Source organism: Lissotriton vulgaris, unplaced genomic scaffold, assembly GCF_964263255.1.
Source record: "Lissotriton vulgaris unplaced genomic scaffold, aLisVul1.2 SCAFFOLD_327, whole genome shotgun sequence".
Lineage (NCBI taxonomy): Eukaryota > Metazoa > Chordata > Amphibia > Caudata > Salamandridae > Lissotriton > Lissotriton vulgaris.
In genome coordinates, this window is record NW_028254275.1 from 1,590,717 (window position 1) to 1,596,561 (window position 5,845).

Consider the following 5,845-nt stretch of genomic DNA (forward strand, 5'->3'; position numbering starts at 1 on the left):
GTGGTCATAAATCTGTGCACACCATTATGCAGCATTTTTTATTACTATTCCAAACATACCAAACTTGACTATGCTGCTCCTCTCATATCAGGAATTACCACTGAAACACTTATCAGGGGCTCCCCAATGCATTCCTATGAGAGGGCATCCTCACAGCAGAGAGGAACCAAAATGGCTGTTTGTCACTACCAGGACATGTCTCGCACTTAAGGTACATGTCCTACCTTTTACCTACAATGCACCCTGCCCATAGGGCTAGCTAGGGTCTACCTTAACCCCTCCCCTGCTGGTGACGGAACCGTTCCATCACCAGCCGCGGTCGCGTTGTGCTGATGACGGAGCGGTTCCGTCACGGCCCTCTCGGCACTCCTGCGCCGTGCGGATTCTGCACCTGCGCTGAGCGTTCCATTGAGCGGGCGGGCCGTGACGGAACCGCTCCGTCATGAGCACAGCGCGACTGCGGCTGGTGACGGAGCGGTTCTGTCACCAGCATGGGCTCGTCGCATGGCCCCCCGCCCCCTTAGCGCTGTGGCCGAATACCCACCGCAACGAAGGGGTTAAGGGTAACTGATATGCAGAAAAATGGGGGTCACAGATGTGGCACACACTTTAGGTGTCATGTCACAGCGACAGTAAATTGAACACACAGACCCTGCAATGGCAGAAGCCTGGGACAGGTTTGAAAGGCTATTTTGGTGGGTTGCGCAATCAGTGCTATAAGCCCACCAGTAGCATTTAATTTACTGACCCCGGGTATATGAGATACCACATTACTGGGGACTGACAAGTAAATTAAATACGCCAAACAGGTGTAGACCAATCTTATCATTTTTTACACAGAGAGCACACGCACTTGACAATGGACAGGAGTTCTAAAGTGCCCAGAGTCTTAAAACCACCTACACCAGGTCAGAAAAAAAGACTAGGAGGAAGGCAAAAAGTTCAGGGATGACCCTGCAAAAAGGGCCAATTCCAACAAGTATGGACCAAGTACTGCTTCCTGTGGTCAGTGCCTTTCCACTGGCCGTAGGTTCTCTTATTTTACTTTCCCACATGCTCTCTTGTAGAGTGCATGCCTCTAAGTCCTTCTTCTTCACCCTCGCCGTCCCTTGTTTTGTAAAACCCACCCCCACCTGCTCTCAGTTGTTTTTAAAGCAACCTCCTCCTGATCTCAATTATTTTTAAATCCTCCTGTTCTTTGTTGTTTTTTTTTAAACCCATGCCTCCATCTACCTTACACTCTCCCTTGTTTTTGAAACCATTCCCCCCTCCATTGTTTGTTACCCACCCTCCACTCTCCAGCATTGTTTTTTAATTCTCTACATTGGGATGGTGCAGGGCCCTTCCCTTCTCTTGTCTGGAAACTGTTAAAGGTGCTCTGAGAGTTGTCCTTCCACCTAGGAGTACCTTCAGCAAAGTCAGTAGCAGCGGCTTTCAAGGCTTTCTGTAATTCACACGCGAAAAGAAATTAGTGACTAGTTAATTACTCTCCCAGCTACCCAATGGAGACAACCAACCTGTGAGATGGCTTTCAGCCCACTCACCGCGGAACCGCTCGCAACTGTTTATGATGTTTGAATAGTGGAGGATGGAGCACTGATTCATCTGTGAAATGATTGGATCTCTACCTTCGTCTTATACTGCATTGCTTTTTAGTAGCATGAGGAGAAAGGTGATTTGTGTTTCTTACTGTTTGCCTAATTTTCATGACTTTTACCATTTTTAGCAGTGCAGAGGCATAATAAAATAACACCTTTGACATTCACCTTAAATGGCGTTTGTCGTGATGTACTGACACCAATTGAAATAATGCCCACATTACATGTTTAAGATTAAAACATTTGCAGACTTTCGTTTTTCAATATATTCATTTGTTTAGGATCAAAGACAAAAGTAATGTCAATAACATTGTGCACAGCATGTGTGACCTTAGAGTAGGAATCACCCACTCATATAGTAACATGGCCCTTGTAAACACTAGTGCAGGCATCCAGCTAGTGCCTTGATGCAGGGACACGGAATCCGTGCACTCTGGGTACCCTACGTTAAATAAATGCGATATCATTTGGATTGTTTTTAAATACAAAAGCCACATTATATTGGCGAGGCTTCGGGGAACCAGAGAAAGGCGGGAAATGCATTCCATAAATCAAATGGTCTGTTCTCCGGCGACGAGGGCTGTGCCTAGGGGGAGACTCTTAGAGAATTACGAGTGACAGAGGGCGATAGAGAGCGGTATGCACCTGTTATGACGCAATTTTTACTCCGCACTACCACTACAACGCAGGCATTACAACGCATACCGTTACAACGCATTGCGCTGGGGGGCGCTCTAGGATAAGAGGTAAGTTTAATTTACTATCCAACACCTTCCCTAGGGTCCACGGGGACTGGAGTTAGAATAGTAAATTATACTTACCACTATCCAGCACCCCAAAGCGCTATGCGTTGTAGCGGTATGCGTTGTAAATACCGCGTTGTAATGGTATGCGGAGTAAAAGTATGCGTTGTAACGACATACATCCATGGGTGTAATCATTATGAGTATGAGGAATGGAGTGAAGTGTTGTTTTGTGTGAGAGGGAGAGAAAAAACGTGTATATTGGAATCTGACAGCAAAATGTCACTTGTCTATTGTTTCAAAATGGCTGTATTTAATGATATATGCTGGTATCATTTTATTTTCAGTATTGTAAAAACGGCAAATACATTAATGCCATGTTTCTTCCTGTAACGCTAACTTCAAGTCTGCTGTATCGAAGTGGTCTAGATATCAGATGTGACTATAACACAATCAGTTGTACTCAGTTTACCCATCTTGGGGCCCCAATAGCCTCAGCACACCACATTTGTCAGTGGCGAGCGTTCAGACCACTGAGCTATATTTTAGTAATTATTTCAGTCCAGAATAGCATATTATCTAGCCATGTAAAAAGTTCCAAGATGTCTCCAAGTAACAGAAGGTCCTCCATTTATCAATCTCAGGCTTGAAAAGCAGAACTAACAAAAAGCCAGCCAATCAGATTAGAACGTATGGCCTGAGGGTTGCACACACACCTCGATGGCCAGCTCTTAACTTAGAGTTTACATCTACTGCAAGTCGACCCGAATATAGAAAGAGGCACTGAATTATTCAAATCTGCATTTGCAGTAGTTTCTGCATGATTATAAATTTGCCCTATAACCCATAAAGTGCAGTTTAATTTGCAGTGCTCAACAACAAAAAATATTTCTAGCTCAAACATTCCAAAGGATACTAAAAAGAAAGCACCAAAACCAGCCCAGTAAAGGACCTTTCAGTCCTGATTGCTATATTCAATTGTTAAAACTGGCATGAATTAAGTGCACCTTTCCCCAGACAGTATAAGTAAATGCTGAAATCATAAAATAATACTAACATATCAGGCAAGTTAATAGCAATGCAAGCTTTAAATCGTTAAATAACATTGACAACACCAATAGGTCTTGCATAGGCGAAACTTACTGGCTTTGCCAATGCTTGTTAAGAACTTCTCACTTTGGATTTACTTCATTTCCACACACTTTGGGACCTCTAGAACTGCCTCTTTCCATTAAGTACAGGGCTTGCTGAAAAGCATTATATCTTATTAAAGGCGCACCAATTAAAATCTGTAGCATTTTAATAAACCATAAATAATTTTATGCAGAAATACTATCTGTGATATGAGGAAATATGTGAGAAAATTTGCTTAACAAACTAGCCAAAGAGCAATACACTGTACACCACAGAGATCTTGGAGGGGTCAGTAGTTTTATTAGTGAAAGTTTAAAAAAAAAAAAAAAATGAAGAACACCTTGTACAGTGTTCTAAGGTTAGGCAAAAAGAGAAAATGACCAATTGGAAAGTAAATGTGAATAGTTAATGGATAATGGAACTCTGGGCCAGATGTATCAAAGGGCTTTACCCATTCTGTGTCTATGGGAAAATGTGTTCACATAAATGTCCCTCTATCCTAAAATGACAAGATGCGATCCAGTGGTTCCAGCTGGACCCAGGTATTTCAAGTTCCATGAGATCAGCTTGTCATGAGAATTTTAATTCTTCTAAACAGGCCTCAGTGGGCTTAGTCATCTTTAAGTCAGTTGTGGACAGCTCGCCTAACTAGCATGTATATATGCAATGACCTTAGATTGAGTAGGGCAGCTCATAGTGAGCTAAAGTCACTCGTGTGGGATAATGTGTATTTGACAATATTTATAGTAACAGTACTACCTATAAAATAAGGTTTAATCTGAAAACTGTAGTAAAGAGTATATCAGGTAAGGGCTAGCTTTACTCAAGCGTAAAACATAATTATACGGGAAGAACGTCTGAAAAATGGTTTAGACTCCAATTTGTGGATAACTGCTGCCTACGTTTCTTACAATAAACCCATCCATGGAAACTTTCTTTATTGCTAATGTAAAGAATACATAAGCCTTAACATGTGCCTATAAGGCCTATAAGGATCTTTTCATAATTAGTACATTTAGAATATGATGCTTACTTGTGTTAATCACCTGAGCAAAATAATTCTCTAGGTGAGGGAATGGACAATGCCCTCCCTATTGGAAAACTCAGATGCACGGACCACAGAAAAAACCCAGAAAATGTGTTTTATCTGGTGCGTCCTGCAACATACATCTAAACAGAGACACAGCACTATGTATGCTTTTACAATTGTAACTATTTATTTTATTTATTTATTTAATGAGTTTTATATAGCGCTGGCTAGACCCGTAGGTATCAGAGCGCTTTACATTAGGTTACACAATGTTTCAAGAATGATAACATTTACAAGTTTCATCAAGTTTAGGTTTAAAGTATTTTATTCAACATAACACATTGGGACAAGACATATCTTCAAAAGAGCAATACAGTAGGGCGGAAAGGACCCACAAAGTGCAAATGCATTTTCAGCTAAGATTATCCTAACGGGTCGTGCCCCGAATGAATTATACATCATGTCTTGCCACAATATGAAATCACTTTTCCCACACAACCCCACCCCAAACCCCAACTACCCAATTACCTCCCCCCATTTCCCTTCCCCCCTCCCCTCCCACCCCTCATCCAGTGCACCGTCCTAGAGCAAAAGGAAAAAACAGCAGGCTATGCCTCACGTGGAAAAGGGGACCAGTAGCAGAGTGTTAGGCAGGCTCCATTGGGCCCGGAAGCCGCAGAAGACGGAGGTACCTAGGGCAGGTGAGTTCTCTAAATTCCGTGTGCAATAGGGAATGAAATGGCTGCCAGAGCTCCCTGAATTGGTTCACATCCCCTGCTACCGTGAGTGACATCCTCTCCATCCCTAACATATGCCCCAGCCTGTGAAGCCAACCTGTGATGGACGGAATCGTAGCCGTGTGCCACTGTATTAAAATGTTCTGGACTGCAGAGCCTAGGGCTATCGCAATCTGTCTGCCTTTACTGGATCTGAGGGGGTACATCAAGCCGTTCGGAAGCCCCAACAAGGTGTAAGCAGGAAAGCGTGGCAATTGGATGTCAAAGTGTGTGTCAATATTATCCAGCACCTCTTTCCAGTAAGGCTCCAGCAGCGGACATTCCCATAAAATGTGCGTGAGAGTCCCCCGGTGCCCGCACCCCCTCCAGCATGTGTCATCTTTATTATGATCAAATTCGTGGACTCCTTCAGGTGTGTAATACCAGTAGGTGGAGACCTTAGTTAGAGTGTCAGTGAGCCCCATGTGGTATGCCGAGTGCCGTGCCCTGTAGGATATGTGTTCCCATTCCTTAGGGCTTAGGGTCCTCCCCAATTCCCTTTCCTAGCGCTCCCTCCAGGGGTGATAACTGTGTGTTGCAGGTGGTTGCAGTAGCTTATAAAGG